At 38.4% G+C, this 19,605-nt stretch overlaps 1 protein-coding gene and 1 long non-coding RNA gene across 2 annotated transcripts in view; one reads left to right on the forward strand and one right to left on the reverse strand.

Annotated features, from left to right (window-relative positions):
• Positions 1–19,605, reverse strand: part of LOC145729571 (rRNA methyltransferase 2, mitochondrial-like) — a 195,580-nt gene that overhangs the window by 59,054 nt on the left and 116,921 nt on the right. The window lies entirely within an intron of this gene.
• On the forward strand, positions 2,414–10,475 carry LOC145729549 (uncharacterized). Its single transcript, XR_014178403.1, has 3 exons — positions 2,414–2,603; positions 9,542–9,758; positions 9,814–10,475. It is a non-coding gene; the product is annotated as an uncharacterized LOC145729549 (long non-coding RNA).

Here is a 19,605-nt window from a genome sequence, read left to right on the forward strand (position 1 = left end):
TTAAATCGTTTGGTAGTGTTATGAAGAGGCTTGAGATAGGTGATTCGATCGTCCTTATTAAATATTTGCAAGCAAAACCAGTGTTTTCTTAAAGAACTTTGGTACAAACTAAATAAGTTGAGTAAAGACATTGAATCATGTTATAAATGCTACTTACCAGATTTTTGGGCTGTGGCTACTGATAAAGTATCTTTATAACGATTTATTTTTATTTTCTTTGCATTATGTGGGTAGTAACTCAAAATTATGACTAAATAAATTTGTTTTAAATGTTTTGATTAGAGAATGACGGACGAAGATTTGTTATGATTTTGAAAGGTTGGTAGCACGGCCGGATATGAATTTTGCTAAAGACCGCTTGGCGCGAGATTTAAAATTTCCGAATTTTAGATCCGTTTTTCGTCTTAATGGTCAAATCTACGGTATTGTAAAAATTACAAGTTGATAGCCGAAAATGTGCTCTACAACTTTAATCTAAAGCGTTTTTCCATTAAATGAACCGTACAGGCGCAAAAAAACCGTTTTCCCATGTTGATCTCGTATGCCCAGGGTGCTCTTGGACACCTGGTATTTCAAAACTTAAAAATGAGCCAAGCTTAACACTAAGAAATAATACTGTTACAAAATCTGCGTAACAAGATTAAGATTTCCTGAAATTTAGAGAAAAACTAGGAGTCACTATACAGGGTGTTGCAAATTCGATGCATTAGCATTGCTATCTCAGAAACTATAGTTGATAGAGCTTTAGTTAAATAGAGAGAGTAGAGTTTGTACTCCCCAACCCCCAGAATTTTTCACAAAAGTTACTTTACACACACAAAAAAGTCTAAAAATCGGTTAAGGGCACGATCCGAGTAAGTCATTCCTCGTGGAAACTATAACCGTCACTGTCACATCCACGTGGTCTTCTTCTAGGTTTTCACCCTTTCCGCCTCTTGGAAGTGCACCGCACAAGACAATTCCCCGTATACTTTTAGGAATCGACGTTTCCACTTAGAGGTCCCACCATCTCCACTCGACCTGCGGCTGCGGAATTCGGTCGTCAACTTCAAATTTCTCTGAACACCGTTTCAAGAAACATGGTTTCTTAGTGACAAAAAATGGCACTCACGAAACTCACGTACAGTACGTACGCTCCAAGTTGAAAACCGAACTAATATTTTTTGGTTACAACAACGAACATTCGTGAATGTCATGATGCGCGCCGCGCATAGACAATGAGAACTGACAATTGACAATCCAAAGTGAGGTTAGAATAATGCTCTTCTTGAAAAATAATAAAAGGCCTTTTTAGGCAATCACTTCCAACTACCTACACTACACAATTGGAGGGCTTAGGGCCGATTACACCGACATATTTAAGGGCACCCTAGACTAGGCTTTAATTTGACTATGAAAATTTGCACTTGATCTGTCACAGTCAAATCACAACTTAGCATAAGTGAACCTTAGGGTGCCCTTAATTACGTCGGTACTTCAGGAGGGTTCCAATGCACAACAAAGGACATATTTATACCACAGGACCTTAAATTGGATGAAATAAGTACAAAAAAAGCACCTTAAAATTTTTTATTTTTCAAAAAAAAATTGAAAGAATGGGGGGGGGGTATGAGGGGTCTCTTTTTACTACTTTTTGAAATTCAATATCTCGGTAACATGAAGAGCTAGGGAGACCAGTTTTGCCTCATTTTGTAGTGTTTTTTATCCTCTTTCCAATGGCGTTCAAATAAAAAAGATACAATCATTCAAAAATTGAACAAATGCCGTTTTTGCTAAAAGTGCAATTTTGGTCATATTTTATTTTGCTTCAGGAGGGTTCCAATGCACAGCAAAAGACTTATTTGAACCAAAGGACCTTAAATTAGGTAAAATAAGTACAAAAAAAAGACGTTAAAAATTTTAATTTTTGGGCGGGTATTAGGAGTCCTTTTTTACTACATTTTGAATATGAATATCTCGGTAACATGAAGAACTAGAGAGACCAGTTTTGGTTCATTTTGTAGTATTTTTTAACCTATTTCTAATGGAGTTTTAGAGAAATCTATAAGAGTTCAAATAAAAAAGTTAAAATCTCGGGTAAAAGCATACATTACTTTTCAAGGCCAGAAACAGTAAATAGTTGCTGAATTAGGTGAAACATAAAACATTGTATGCACCAAAGGTGTTAGGGAGAGTACAATGTCCATTAGGACATTATGTTCTCTCTAACGCCCTTGGTGCATAAATAGCTATAAATTTCTTATTAATCTCGTATCTTAAAACGACGCAATTTAGACGGAAAATAATGTTATTGTTGGTTATATTTCGATAGTATTGGACAATACTATCAGAATTTGACCTTAGTCTTAAATTTGAATATTTAATAAGATAATTTTTTTTGCTGGTCACTCAGTGTACAATCTGTATTTATGTAATCATGTCTATGAAAATCGTATTTCTGATAGTGCTTGCCGTGTTATATTCTATATTTATGGAAAGTGATGCCAGTTACGACGAAGTTTTATATGAAAAAGTGGTGGCGCTTGTACAAAATTTTGAAAGTTACCAGATTCCACTAAATAATCAAGCATACTTTGGTAATGAGACAAATACACTACCGATAAGTAAGTACCTTAGGTCGTATCTCAAAGTGCTTATTTAAATCAAGATTAAGCTCAGGGTGTGTTAAAAAAAAATGTTTTTGTGGATTAAATAATTATTGTATTTTATGACCAATGCTACACCAATCTACGTCAGTACAAAATTAAATTATTACTACGGAGATACAACTTATGTACCAAAAGTTCAATTTGACTTATTGTCAAATATTTTTCATAATTATTATTTAATTACTGCTGCTTACTGTATTTCACTTGTAATTTTGAAAAGGCGCCACTTTGGTACCCTATAAAATGAAACTATGCAAAGATGCATCTCGATCTCTGACAGGGTTATTTACATGATACTTAAACTAAACAAAAGATACAGTATCCAATTCATTCACGGATACGCACCGACAAGCCAGGCAGATGACGAACAGATGGAAACATTTCTTGAAGATATATCCAAAGCCATGGACTCACACAATACTCACTATAAAATAATAAGTGGTGATTTCAATGCTAAAATCGGCCAGAAGAGCGCAACCGACTCAAACAACATCGGAAATTTTGGTCTGGGTGTAAGAAACCAAAGAGGAGATATGCTCATAAACTACTTAAGTAAGGAAAACTTATACTGTCTGAACACCTTCTTCAAGAAACCCCAACAGAGGAAGTGGACGTGGAAAAGCCCTGATGGCAAAATCAGAAATGAAATCGATTTTATACTCTCGAACAACAGGAAAATATGCACAAACGTCTCAGTACTAAACCGGTTTGACACGAACAGCGATCATAGGCTGGTAAGAGCATCTCTTAGCTTCAATCTCAAAATCGAAAGAAACAAACTCATTCGAGCAGAAAGGTTTCCTACCGTTGAAGAACTTAAACAAAGAGCGACAGAATATCAGGAAGAATTGGGAAAGAAACTAGAACCAACCGAAACTTTGGATAAAATGGACATAAATGAACTTAACCGTAAAATCACTACTGACATCTGCATTGCGACGAAAAAGATTTGCGCGAAGTCAAAAACCGAAAAGAACTCTAAAATACAACCAGACACCTTGCAACTTATGGAACAAAGAAAAAGAACTCCCAGAGACACACCAGATTATCAGGAACTAAATAAAAGAATCCATAAAGAAATAAGAAAAGACATTCGAACGTATAACACCAGGATGATCGAAAACGCGATAGAGGATGAGGGTATTAAGGTCAAAACTATCCTCAGGCAAACACAAGATTACCAAAATGAAAAATCCCCAGGGTAACATGGTTTCGGACAACAGAAGTATCGCGGAACACATTAAAGAGTTTTACAGCTGTCTCTATACGTCTATTAGACCAGACCCAAGAGCTACGAACACAATTATATGCAACGTAGGATCGGAGAACGTTCCAGAAATATCAAGACAAGAAATACAGGTTGCCCTTACGCAAATGAAAAATAGAAAAAGCCCAGGAGAAGACAAAATCAGATGTGAAATGTTAAAAATGGGGGGAGCCGTCGTCGAGAAGTCTTTACAAATTCTTTTAAATAAATGTCTGCAAGATGGCAATATTCCGGACGCCTGGCAAAACGCAGAAGTAATTCTGCTATTTAAAAAAGGAGATAATACTAATATAGAAAATTATCGACCAATTAGTCTTCTCTCTCATCTGTATAGACTCCTCACCAAGATTATCACCAACAGGCTAACCAATAAATTGGACGCATATCAGCCAGTGGAGCAAGCGGGGTTTCGCAAGGGGTTCAGCACCATAGACCACCTACAATCTATTAGAACACTCATAGAAAAAACAACCGAATACAACGTACCCCTTCACTTGGCATTTATAGATTTTCACAAAGCGTTCGATTCTATTGAAACGTGGGCCTTTATACAAGCAATGGACGACGCTAGAATAGATTCCAGATATACAAATTTATTGAAAAATATATACGAAAATGCCACTTTTCATGTCAAAATAAATGAAGATTTAAAAACAGATAAAGTCAAAGTGAATAGGGGAGTACGTCAGGGTGACACCATATCTCCAAAATTATTTACCCTGGCGCTAGAGAACATCTTCAAATCATTACAGTGGGAAACAAAAGGCATTAACATCGACGGGTTCTACCTAAATCATCTCCGATTTGCCGACGACATCGTCCTGATAAGTAATAACAGACATGAATTGAGTGACATGGTAAAACAACTGAATAATGCTTCAAAAAAGGTTGGCTTAAAAATGAACATCTCAAAAACCAAAATAATAAGTAACAACGAAGAACACATACTTATAGATGGGATAGAATTGGAAAACGTGGAAGAGTATATATATTTGGGACACACAATAAAAATAGGCAAAGAAAACCAGTCGGCGGAGATAAGACGAAGAATAAGACTAACTTGGGCAGCGTTCGGAAAAATGAAGCATATACTTAGAAATAGTACCATCCCTATTAACCTTAAAAGAAAAGTTTTCGACACCTGTATAATGCCGGTGGCGACCTATGGCCTTGAGACGATGGCAATGACCAAAAAAACCGCAAATCGGCTCAGAATAATGCAAAGAGCGATGGAGCGGGCGATGCTGGGTATTAGTCTCAGGGACAGAAAGAGAAACGAAGAAATCCGAGAAAGAACCAAGGTCGTAGATATAATAGAACGTATTGCAGAGCTGAAATGGCAATGGGTAGGACATGTGGCCCGACAAGACCAAACTAAATGGTCAAATAGATTAACACACTGGCGACCAAGGGAAACCAAGCGCAGCACAGGAAGACCACAGACAAGATGGCTTGATGACATCAAAAAGCAAGCGGGAAATAGGTGGTTCCAGATGGCACAGGACAGGACGGCATGGAAAAACATGAAAGAGGCCTACGTCCAGGAGTGGACAGGAAGTGGCTGAAGAAGAAGAAGAAGAAGAAGATGCAAAAATGCTTATTTCGCGTATATTTGCTCTGCAGTAAAATTATGAATTAATCCTTGGTTAAGAATAGCACTCTATACATTTGTTCTAGTACTAGAATTTAGTAAAAATCGGCTACAGTAAAACCGGATTATCGTTGGCTTATAGAATTTGTTCCTATTTTATTTACACCTGATAAAAACATCGAAATCAAAAAATGTAATTTTATACATTTGTTATTTGTCGCGGAAAAGTTCTCCGCAAACTGTTACTGTTCGTGATGCTTGTGTCGTAGGTATGAAGCTATTTTAGACATATAGAAATTTGCTTAGGCATTTACCACTTGCAGACAGATCAGTTTTTTGGTGTTTTTTAAATACCTATTGTATTTTAGAAACCTATATCAAGCGTTCTTATGAAAACACCAAGAAAGTGGATAAGTATATTGTTACTGAAAAGCCAAATTGTTCTATAGCAAAACGTATTTAGTTTTCTGATCCAGAAAATCCAGAAATCAAATCATTTTCAACTTCGAGTATAGTTTCACAGAAAAATCTCTGTATATCAAGATTATAATTTTTGAGTGCGGTTTTCCTGACAGAAATCGAGAAAATTTATTTTTTCCGTGAGGACGCACGAAAGTGCCCATTTTCGGTGCGCTGTTTTTAACTGGTGGGGTTTCGATAAACCATTTTTTTAAGAGTCTGGTGTGTTAGATTACTGTCCAATATGGAATGAATTATGAATTTTACTTGATGCTGATTTTATGCTACAATATGAGCTCAAGTTGCTCAAGTTGCAGCTAAAATCGGTTATAACACATTGTCATTTTCCAGTGCGCTTTGGATAAAATGTCATAATACGACAACTACAAGCATTAATTTTATAACAACAATAACTTGTCACTACCAATGTCAAGGTATTAACCTAATAATATGTTTAAGTGATGTAAACGTTTTTCAGAGTCTGATAATGAACAGTATCGTTCATTACTCGTCCGAAATATTTTTTTTCTACTCCTACAGGAATATTGGTTCATTCCTTAACAGTTTAGAGAACGGATAAGTAGGCAATTGCCAACGGTTGAACGAATACAGAATCCTAGACAATCTTCAGCGTGCGTAAAGAAATCTTTATCATCTTTTTTACCCTTGTTGTACAATACCAGGTGTCCAAGAGCACACTGGACATAGGAGATTAACATGGGAAAACGGTTTTGATTTTTTTGCGCCTGTACGGTTGATTTGATTGAAAAATCGTATTAATTAAAGTTGTAGTACCTATCACGGACTAGTTTTCTGTAGTTTTTTCAGATCTCTAACTTGAGCCCTTTCGTCGTAAAACACGAACAAAAATGCGAAAATTTTAACTTTTTACCTGCACTGTATAAGCGGTTGTCGAGCAACCGTACTAGGAACAATGACCTGTTTACCCGTTGCCCGACAACCGCCTATACAGTGCAGGCCAAAAGTTTAAATTTTCTCATTTTTGTTCGTGTTTTACGACGAAAGGGCTCAAGTTAGAGATCCGAAAAATCTGATCTGAAAAAACTACAGAAAACTAGTCCGTGATAGGTACCACAACTTTCATTAATACGATTTTTCAATCAAATCAATCGTACAGGCGCAAAAAAATCAAAACCGTTTTCCTATGTTAATTTCCTATGTCCAGGGTGCTCTTGGACACCTGGTATACTATTCCCGCTCTCGCATGACTTCCGGGTCGGTTTCGCCTCCCACCCTCTACCAGATTCAGCATCCCCAAAAACCCCATAGTCTATATTTTTAAAATTTCAACAGCTGATTTTAGCATAAACAAAATTCAGTCTTTTTTACAAATTTATATTGCGCACGCCAATGGTAAATAAATGTTTATTATGCCAACTACTTCATTTTTCTGACATACAAACACAACCATAATTTAAAGAAAATCGTATTATTATTAATTTATATATCAGGGTGTAGTCATGAAAAGCGGGACACACTGTATTAAAAATTTAATTTCTTAATGGTAAACATCTCTGAAAAAAAATAGTATCAGTCATTAAGGTTTTTGAACAAATAGTTATTTGTATACCTAGGCCGTGAAATGGTATTTTTTCGGCCGAAAGAAAGTATGGCGTCCGAGGCCGTCTTACGGCCGAGGACAACAATCTTGAGGACGAAAAAATTATTTCACGGCCGATGTCTACACAACATTTTTTGTTCAAACGATATTCATTTAGAAATTCTTAATTTTTGATAAATAAAATGAGAAGGGTCTAGCAATCACGGTGACGTTTATTGTTATTGTTGTTATTGTTATGTGTGCTGGTTATGCATGGTTGATGTGACGTTAAATAATAAACTGACTCTTGTCAGAAATATTTTCCATTTTTTCATATACGCGAAAATGAAATTGGGAGACGAAGATTGCCATCACTGATATGGATGGATGTACTGCTGTAATTGGTGCACACAGCCATAAGCGTAGACAGTGACATAGTGATTGTTAATTTACTTTTTCCCTGTACTTTTTTTTCGGCCGTTGCTATTGACACCGGCCGTAATAGTTACATACTCAGGTGGAAAATGTTTGATTTCTGTCGAGAGATTAGGTAGTTCGCCGAGACGAAGTCGAGGTGAACTTTATCTCGAGACAGAAATTAAACTTTCTACCGTGGTTTGTATACTATTTTATTTTCAACCATTTGTCAATTCATTGATTGCTAATAGTCTCTAATAATAAGGTAGTATAGGTGCACGAGTAGTTATGACTTCAACTATAATAAACGACTGGTGATTTGTTTACAATCTTGACAACGTCATTATTATGCTATTCTGTCTTTAATATTTTGAGCTGAAACGTTTCTTAAAGTGCTTTTAACATGGAGATTTCTGAAGACGCAGATGTTATATATCATCACCTGAGCTGCGAGCTGGTGCAGAGGTGGCGGCACAGTCAACTATAAAAAGTAAGCCCAGATATGACAAAACTCATATTGACATTCACCCGGGTGGAAAGTGACATTTACCCGGGTGGAAAGTGAGTACTTTCCAGTGTTCCAGTGAGTACTTGAAAAACGGTTTCCGTTAGAAATTTTGACGTAGAATTCAATGGCGTAGTCAGTTTTTTCTATTACGTTTAGTCTCTGACATATGACAGTAAGTTATATTTTTTTAAATGGAACACCCTATATGTATATTTTTAGTTAATTTAATTCTGTTGATTTTTACTTTTTCAACGGTGTATTAAAACATATAAGTTTGTAAACGTTAATCTTAGTAATTAGAAAAAAAACGTTTCCTTAACAAAAAAGTACTAAATAATATGTATAAAAATACCCACAGTCGAAACAAAATTTGGCTATGTTCTTATTAATATGTTACATGTCGTTTATAAACAGTTTTTTCAACTTCTACCTTAAAAATAGTAGAAAATAGAAATGGCCACTTTTCTTATTAACGTGACGGTAGAAAACTTAGATTTTTAATAAGATTTATATACATATAATATGATTTCCGATTTTGTTTGGTATTTTAGATATTGGCCTTTTTTTAGCTTAGCAAAGGTCTTTTTTTAAAATAACAGGATTAACCTCTTCAAACTTATATGTTGTAATACACCGTTGAAAAGGTAAAAATCAACTGAATTAAATAACGTAAAAATATATAGGATGTTCCATTTAAAAAAATGTAACTTACTGTCATATGTCAGAAACTAAACGGAATAGAAAAAAACTGACTACGCCATTGGATTCTACATGAAAACTACTACCGGGAACCGTTCTTCCTTTTTTGATAACTTTAAGAGCAACTGAAATACAGAAAAGGTTCAAAAATGACCAATTTTCGAAAACCCCCTATATATATGTATAAAACCCCTGTATCTTTGAAACAAAAGAAGTTTGCGCCGCCCACTTTTCGCCAGTCATCTCAGCTCAGAAAAAGAGATCAGAACACGTATGCTACTTTTTTTCTATGTATTACCGTTTTCTCTGTACCCCGTAAAACCATCGAAAATGCAGCACCCTGTACACGTCCGTTTGAAAAAAAAAGTATTTTTTTTTTGGTTATTGCTAGAAAAGTTTGGAACCTTTGACTTCATAATTGTGGGAGGTGGTACTGCTGGGGGAGTCCTAGCCAATAGACTAACTGAAAACAACTTTTTCGGTTTTACTAATCGAAGCCGACGCAGAGGACTCTGATACTTCTGCCATTCTTGGCTTAGCCCCCTTTTATACGTACAGCCGGTGGAATTGGGGATATAACACTACTAAGCAAAAACATGCATGTTTAGGTTTGTAACTGAGTGTAAAAAAATATGTTACAAAATCAGCTTTACTAATTTGAAGGGTCAATCGATCACCAATGCATATGTCACAGAGGAAAAGGTCTGGGAGGTTCTAGCAGCATTAATGCAGGAATGTACGCCAGAGGAAATCGTTTCGATTACGATAAATGGGAGGAACTTGGCAATATAGGTTGGTCTTACAAGGACGTTTTACCTTATTTTAAAAAGTCAGAACATGCGAACTTTACTAATCATAATGTTGATGTCGACTATCACGGTTTCAATGGATTACAAACTATCAGCTTGACTGAAGATATTCCTGGCTTGGTGGGTAAGCGCGAGTTACGTTTTTAGGAAATATTTTAGTCGTTTTAGAGCGCCACTATAATAAATGGGTTCCGTGAACCTAACCGAACGAGACTATAACGGTGCGGATTCACTTTGTTTTGGACGAGTTCAATATTACTCTTCTTATAACACTAGATCGGGCACGAGCAACTCATTTATTAAACCAGCAATTAAACGAAGAAATATTTCAACCAGTCTAAACTCCTTAGCCACTAAGCTATTAATAAAAAAGGAACAAGTATTTGGTGTAGAATTTCTTCGAAACGGACAAACGTACAATGCTTACGCGTCTAATGAAGTTATAATGTCATGTGGAACTATTAACACTCCTCAGCTGTTAATGCTCTCTGGCATTGGACCTGCAGAAGAACTTGGTAAACATCGAACCTTTTTAGAACGGAAGCTAGCTAAGGTGTTGCAATCGCCAGCCAGCAATAAGTCATCAATTGTTCGGACAATGATCCAAGTGCTTAGACAAGCAATTAAGAAATTGAACTGACTAAGGGATCGCAATACCTTACAATAAATAGCCGATAAATTTGGAAGGAAGGGTTAGTCAGAAATTATCCGCGAAAACTAAACGGTTCGGTCGCGAAAGTTGAGGGAACTCTAACCTGACACTTACCCTCGTCCAAAATGGTTTGTGAAGTAATTATCATGTAAGTACAAACTCTATTAAACCAACTTATGTCTGACAATGCGTCTTATAAATTCAGTATTCATTTAATCTTTCTCTATGAATAAACGTTGTTGTTTTTGTTATCCAATCTTTGAGTTTAACTTGACTACGACCCCAGCCTACACGTCCCCGCGTTACGACTAAAAATTAGATCGTGACAATATTACATACTCAGGTGGAAAGTGTTTGATTTCTGTCGAGAAATTAGGTATCTTTAAACTTAACTTTAAATTAGGTGTCTCTAGACAGAGATTACACTTTTCACCATGGTTTGTATACTATTTTATTTTCAACCATTTATCCAAATATTATCAAACTTTTAATAAATCATTCTGTTGAAATATTGATCGGCTAATAGTCTCTAAAAATAAGGTAATATACCATTCAACCATAATAAATGCCTGGTGATTTGTTTACAATCTTCACAACGTCATGCTTGTGCAGCCTGCCCGTGCTATTTCCTTTATTCAGGCTGCTGCAATTGCTCCACGTTACACAGAAGGCATACCCAGACTAACCTAGAGATCAGTGATCTCCCCCTAGGGAAGACCCCAGAATACGGTGATTTGTACGTGATTCGAAGCTGAATTTATACCCACACTATGACCCCGATATGCCGATCTTGTTTACATAAGCCCGATATTGGCGGAGTCCGAAGTAAAGCTAGTACGGAACATAGTGTAATAACTATGTTACAATATTTCGAAATTCCCTCGAATCCAATATACAGGGTGTCCTTGAAAGGTACGGAAAAAATGCAACCAAAAGTTTTCAAAGTTTAAATATTACGATATAGCACAACTTAACTCAATCCAAAAGTCGATGGTTTCAGAGATACAGGGTGTCTAAAGTTCAATTTCGTATTAGTTTTTAGGAAATATTTAATTATATTTAATTATAAATTTGTATTTAAATAATACAATTTGGCACAGATTGACCACGAACGAGCCAAATTCAGCGTCCAATATAGTCCCAACAGACGTAGAATGGCTCATAAGTGTTATTTATGCAGACTATAACAACACTGGAGTGGATCTTTGCTGATCTTGAGACGAAATAATATCTGCAAATTGGCACAGATTGACCACCAACGAGCCAAATTCAGCGTTCAATGTAGTCCCAACAGATGTAGAATGGCTCAAAAGTTACAATTATGCAGTCTAAAACAACACCGGAATCGACCTTTGCCGGTTTTGAGAAGAAAGAACACAATTTGGCACTTATTGACCACGAACAAGCCAAATTCAGCGCCCAATGTGGTCCCAACAGACGTAGAATGGCTCAAAAGTTACAATTATGTAGTCTAAAACAACACCAGAATCGACCTTTGTCGGTTTTGAGAAGAAAGAATACAATTTGTCACAGACTTACCACGAACGAGCCAAATTTAGCATCCAATGCAGTCCCAACAAACGTAGAATGGCTTAAATATTGTTACGGTCTGGGCCTACTATGCTCGATACTTCTTAACGAGCGCTCGCTTCGGGATGAAACCGATGCGCCGCAATATCTGGCCGGGCGCGTATTAAAGTAGGCCACAGTTAGGAAGCGCTACCTGGAAGATTCTTGAATGGTCAAGGCAACCCGCGAAACGTTTCGCGGTCATTCTAGAACGTGGTTTGCGAATATAAAAGACGCGGTGTTGACAGCAGTAGTAGTGAATTTAGGAACGCGGTAAAGTTTAAATAGCGGAGTAATTGTGGAATTGTAGTAGTGTTTTTAGTAGCTGAATTAATTATTGTACGGAGTGTTTTAAAGTGTTAATAAATTTATTAATTGTTGAGTTAAACTGACTTTGTGTGAACCCACGGGAAAATCGTAACAATTGGTGTCAGAAGTGCGATCAGACGTTAGTGCGACGTGAATTGGAACTAAACTTCGGGTTAAAGACTTGTGTTCAGAACCGGACTAGAGATTTTCGGAACAGTGGTGTGTTAAATTTATTTTATGCCAATAACAAGACGTCAAAGTGAAAACATGGAGGCCCAATTTGCAGCTATTATGGACATGCTTAAACAACATCGACAACAAGACAAGGAAGAACAAGAAAGGATTCGACAACAAGACAAGGAAGAACAAGAAAGGATTCGACAACAAGAAGAAAGAATTCGACAACAAGACAAGGAAGAACAAGAAAGGATTCGACAACAAGAGAAGGAAGAACAAGAAAGGATTCGACAACAAGAGAAGGAAGAACAAGAAAGAATTCGACAACAACAAGAAAGAATGCTACAACAAGATATAGAAATGCGTCAAGAAGATAGAGAGCGGCAAGAAAAACGTAACGTAGAAATATTGAACGTTCTAGCACGGAACAAGACAGAAATCCAAGAGTATGTAACCCATAGTCTCAAAAAGATGGAGTGTGATGTTGAAGAAAAATTAAATGATGTTCGGGAGGACATTAATAAAATTCAGAATGATGTTGATATAAAGCTACGCGACTTAGAGCAGAAAATTGACAGCAGAGGAGTCAGCTCTACAGTGTTCACCGGAAACGGGCTCAACAAGATCAAGCCTCCCACATACGATGGTCAAACTTCATGGGCAACGTACCAACTCCAATTTGAGGCCGCTGCAAATGCAAATCGATGGAGTAACGAGGAAATGGCTGTAGCACTGGTGGTGGCATTACGAGGACCTGCATTGGAGCTGTTACAGACTCTGCCTATCGCCCAACAAAGCAACTATGACGCATTAGTAGCTGCATTAGAACGACGTTATGGGGATCAGCATAGGAAAGGAGTGTACCAAACACAATTAAAGGCAAGACTGCAGAAAACTGGTGAAAATTTACAAGAGTTTGAGGCCGAAATTCGTCGCCTTGTGCATCTGGCTTACCCAGCCGTCCCGGATGAAATCCAAGAAGAACTTGTAGCACAGTATTTTGTAGATGGGATTCGAGATCTGGAAGTAAAGAAAATGCTGAAGATGTTCAAAGGAAGCAACAGCAGCGAATTACTAGTTCGAGCGCTGGAAGTTGAAGCTGCGTGCAATGACTTAAAGCCAAGGATCAGGGCCGTGACTATTCAAGAGGAGAGAGAACCGCCAGCCGATCATGCTGCTACACCAATGAATAAAATTGAATCAATGTTCGGCCAAATAGTGCAACAAATGGCAGCATTAGCAAATGGCCAGTCCACACAGTTAGAACGGTCACACGCCCGATCACTAGAGTGGAGTGTTATCGATGCGGACGTACGGGACACATCAAACGAGATTGTCGAGTAAGGATACCGTCCCGCTCTCCAACGAGGGACGTACAACCATCGAGAAGGGACGAGGAAAACTCCCACTAGTCAACATTACGGGGCGAATGTTGACTAGCGAAGACAAAGCCCCCAGAATTATCTCCATCAGAAGCCTGGGTAGATCAATGGGAAGCCTGAACGTAGATGGAAAGGTGGATGCGATGAACGTTACTTTTACTTTGGATACCGGTGCGGCAGTATCTTTGATCCGGTCAAATCTTGTGGATAAAAGTCAAATTAAGCCTTTACGAAGAAGTATTCTCCTGCGCACTGTGACTGGAGAATCGGCTAAAGTTTTAGGAGAAATAACAGTCAAGATTTGCCTTGGAAGGATTACGTTTTACCACACTGTGTTAGTAGCGGATATTGAAGATGAATTTATTCTGGGAATGGACCTGATTCGTCAACATGGATTTTCTTTTGATCCCGAGCAAAATATCCTAAGGTTTGGAAGTGAAGAGTTCATCCTGTCAACCAGTCACCGCTGTGAGTCACCCATTAATGTTTTGGCATCTCAGACAGTAAAAATAAGCGGCAATTCCGAGCAAATAATTATTGGACAATTGGAGCAGAATTCTGGGAGCTGTGTTGGACTTGTACGAAACCCGGACCGACCAGGAAGATGCCTCATTGGGAAATCACTTGTAAATGGAGGAAGTGAAGTCCCAATAAGAGTTGCAAACATTTTTTCAGACGACGTCAAAATCAACAAAGGCGAAATTATTGCGGTATTCGAGCCTGTAGTCAAAATAACCAATTGCGATGGGTTACCAGAACAGGAGGAGCAGTTGGGGGAAAACAAGCTCTTAAATGAACTTGAAAAGACTTGGAAACATCTGTCAACACCACAACTGAAGAAGGCTCGGAAACTGATTTTGGACCATGGTAGCATATTTGGAACACCGAACAATATGGGAAAAACTACCATTGTAAAACACCGAATTAACACCGGCAATGCACAACCGATTCGACAACCACCTAGGAGACTACCAATAGCCAAACAACAGGAAGTGCAGGAATTAGTGGACAGGATGCTTGACGACGGAGTTATAGAAGAATCCTGCAGCCCTTGGTCATCACCTGTTGTTCTGGTCACTAAGAAAGATGGATCAAGCAGATTTTGTGTAGATTACCGAAAACTGAATGACGTGACCAAAAAGGACAGCTATCCACTTCCCCGTATCGACGACACACTGACGACTTTGGCAGGATCCTGTTGGTTTTCTACTTTAGATTTGAAGAGTGGGTACTGGCAAGTTGGCATTGAGGAGCAAGATAAGGAGAAGACTGCTTTTTCTGCTGGAAATGGGCTGTACCAATTCAATGTGATGCCCTTCGGACTTTGTAATGCTCCTGCTACGTTTGAAAGACTAATGGAAATTGTGCTTCGTGGCCTTAACTGGAAGACTTGCTTGGTTTATCTGGACGATATCATGGTGATGGGAAAAACTTTTGAAGAACATCTGGACAACTTGCAAGAAGTATTTGCTAGAATAGGTGGTGCCCATCTTCGATTGAACGCCAAAAAGTGTTGGTTCTTCCAAAAGCAAGTCGAATTCCTTGGGCATGTGGTGTCGGTCGACGGAATCCAGACGGACGACAAGAAGATCCAAGCAATTAGAGAATGGCCAGTACCAAAGGATAAACACGAACTCAGAAGCTTTCTAGGACTTGCCACCTACTACAGACGGTTTGTGGAAGGATTTGCCAACATCGCAGCTCCGCTACATCAACTTACTGAGGACAAAACACCCTACTGTTGGAATACCCAATGTGATCAGGCGTTCAGAAGGTTAAAGGCATCACTTTGCTCCAGTCCCATCCTCAGTTATCCACAACCAAAAGGAAAGTTCATTTTAGACACAGATGCCAGTAATTCTGGTATTGGAGCTGTATTGTCTCAAGTCCAAAACGGAGAAGAACATGTCATAGAATACTTCAGTAGGAAACTTACCAAAGCAGAACGGAACTACTGTGTAACGAGAAAAGAGCTACTGGCAATAGTAAAATCAGTCGATCACTTTCACAAGTACTTGTACGGACAGGAATTTTTGATAAGGACTGACCATGCGGCACTCAAGTGGCTCCTCGGAATGAAACAACCGGAAGGACAAGTAGCAAGATGGCTTGAAAAACTCCAGCAGTATAATTTCAACATCAAGCATCGACCCGGAAAGCTGCATAATAACGCAGATGCTCTATCAAGAAGACCTTGCGCCGAAGAATGCAAACATTGCCAGAAAGCGGAACAACGTGAAGGTGTTGTGTCCATCAGAATGGTTCAGCTGAAGACCAATGATGAATGGAGTACCGATGAGATTAGGAAGGATCAACTAGAAGACAGCGACATAGGCCCATTGTTGTTGAGAAAGGAACAAAGCGAGCCAAGACCAACATGGCAAGAAATCTCTAGCAAAGGCCTGACGTTCAAAGCACTTTGGGCTCAGTGGGACTCGCTTGTGGTTGAAGGCGGCTTGCTAAAAAGAGCTTGGGAGAGTGCCGATGGAAAAGAGATAAGGAAGCAGCTGGTAGTTCCCAGAGGAAGGGTCGACCACGTACTGGAGGAAATGCACAATGGAAAGACTGGTGCTCATTTGGGAGTAAATAAGACTTTGGACAAAATCCGGCAACGCTTTTATTGGGTGAACTACTGCCAAGACGTGAAATCATGGTGTCGACAATGTTCCATTTGTGCAGCTAGCCACGGACCACAGACGAGATCCCGGGGACCTATGAAGCAGTACAACGTAGGATTGCCGTTCGAACGTTTAGCCATAGACGTTGCTGGGCCTTTTCCGGAGACCAACAGAGGCAACAAGTACATTCTTGTTGCCATGGATTACTTTAGCAAATGGCCTGAGGTGTTTGCGATTCCAAATCAAGAAGCCAGCACAGTCGCTGATATTCTCGTCGAAAATGTCTTCAGTAGATTTGGTGTGCCGTTGGAGTTACACTCTGATCAGGGACGAAACTTTGAGTCCAAGCTCTTTCAGAGGCTCTGTGACCTGCTAGGCATTAGGAAGACCCGAACAACGCCGCTTCATCCTCAGTCGGATGGAATGGTCGAGAGATTTAATAAGACCATAGAGCAACATCTCTCAAAGGTTGTTGATCAGCATCAGAAAGATTGGGACCAGCATATTCCGCTCTTCTTTCACTACTAATATCTCCAACAGGCCAAAGCACGAACATTGAGAACTACGTTGACGAGTTGCAAAACAGATTACTGAACATCCATGATCTGGTCAGGGAAAGTTTGAATCTAACTAGCGACAAGATGAAAGCTCGTTATGATCTGAGGGCCAATTCGGGAGGGTTCCAGAAGGATGATAAAGTTTGGTTGTTTAACCCTCAGAGGAAGAAAGGCAAATCACCGAAATTAACACCTGTTTGGGAGGGACCTTACAATGTGGTAAAAAGGTTAAACGACGTCGTGTACAGAGTCCAACGCAGCCCCAAAGGCAAGATGAAAATTGTCCATCTGGACAGACTCAAGAAATACCAGGGATTAGATGAAGCGGATCGGGACGATCAGCTTTAAGAGGGGGGCAGTGTTACGGTCTGGGCCTACTATGCTCGATACTTCTTAACGAGCGCTCGCTTCGGGATGAAACCGATGCGCCGCAATATCTAGCCGGGCGCGTATTAAAGTAGGCCACAGTTAGGAAGCGCTACCTGGAAGATTCTTGAATGGTCAAGGCAACCCGCGAAGCGTTTCGCGGTCATTCTAGAACGTGGTTTGCGAATATAAAAGACGCGGTGTCGACAGCAGTAGTAGTGAATTTAGGAACGCGGTAAAGTTTAAATAGCGGAGTAATTGTGGAATTGTAGTAGTGTTTTTAGTAGCTGAATTAATTATTGTACGGAGTGTTTTAAAGTGTTAATAAATTTATTAATTGTTGAGTTAAACTGACTTTGTGTGAACCCACGGGAAAATCGTAACAATATTATAATTTTAATAATTAAATACTACAATTTTAATAATTGGTGTATTGTCACCAAATTCGGCTAAGAGGGGTGTTGTGGTGTGAAAAATTGAAATCTGCTCTCATTTCCCTTGCAAAATGTAGAGAGTGCCACCTATAGTAGAAGGCAATATATCGGCCGATGCACGTCATTGACGTTTAACGCGCCTCGTTATCAAATGTTTAGTTTTTTCATTAGAACACGAACTTTACATAAATTTTGTTTTTATTTACTTCTTATATAGAAGTTGACGCAGTTTTTTAACAGATAATTTTGAATAACAATATTAGTCAATATTGAGTTTTTTTTGTCTCTCTCTGTAAACAGTTTTTAGTCAAGTCATCAACAACAAAAACAAAAACAGGAAACGGTCACCTAGCAATCTGGCAACAACGTACACAACTCGTTAAACGTCGAGATCGAGAAGGTCACGTGTGTGTCAGAATTGCGTTCAGTTAATAAGCGCGTGTTAGAAAGAGAGCGCTACAGGTCGCAACTAATCGCTAAGCCATACGAATGCATCGCTCCCATTAGTGCCCTGGACCATACGACACCTTGTATAGTTGGATTTTCACCTTTTGAGAATGACGTCATCTTTTCACATCTTTGTTTCTCGCATATCAAACATATGAAATAAACAATTTTAGCAAAAAAGGCACGTTGTTACTTTTGTCATCCTGTCAAATTAAAAACGTTGACATTTACTGTCACTTTGATATAAACAAATATCAAAGATATAAAAATGCTGCGCTACAATGAGCAAGCCTGCTGCTAATTCGAAATGTGCTGCTTTTTTTGGAGTGGAAAAGAAACAGTTTCCAGATTATGTCATCCCAATTGATAATTCCAATGTGTATGATAGAGCATCACAGGCTTTAAAAGTGAGTACTGCTACCCTATGCCGAATGAAAAAGGCTGGAATTCCAGCTGACGACTCATATTTTACCAACATTTCTAAGAAAATGTCGGTCAGTAAAACCAAAATAACCGCTTTTATGAAAAACAAAGAAGTTGGTAATGTTGGTATGCCAAATTAGTATTTTCGCTTTATTGTGCACAGCACAATAACACAACACAAAATCAATGAACATTAATAATATATTATGTTATTAGGAGTAGAAGAGATCTTTCAGTGAGTGCAAGCACACCTATTCACTGAATGAATGATGAACTGGAACTCTCATGATCGTGATTTTCAAGGCACTTGATCATCAGTCACTTCTGAACACACTAATTTTTCAAAGCATTTGTAGGTTAAAACTTGTGATCTAATTCCAGACATGCGTGTTTTTTCACCTGCATGACGTCATTCTCAAAGGGTAAAAATTTGACTATACCTGTATTTTCACGTTTTATCCAAAAAAAGAACAACTCGTGCTTTTAATTTACGAAACTGATTAAAACGTCAAAATAACCTGACATTTTAATTGAACCATCAAACTGACAATGGCTGGTAGTAGGGTGTTATAAAACTCATATTTTTATTCGATCTTCGTCTAATGAAATGAGATAAGCGCTGTGACGCAACAGTCAAAAGTCGCTGAACAGAGTTTAGTTAACTTCATGTTGTATCTTATTACTTTCACAGTTCTCTCCAACTACACTATAA

Source organism: Ips typographus, linkage group LG5 (genome assembly GCF_016097725.1).
Source record: "Ips typographus isolate SLU linkage group LG5, UJ_Ityp_2.0, whole genome shotgun sequence".
NCBI lineage: Eukaryota > Metazoa > Arthropoda > Insecta > Coleoptera > Curculionidae > Ips > Ips typographus.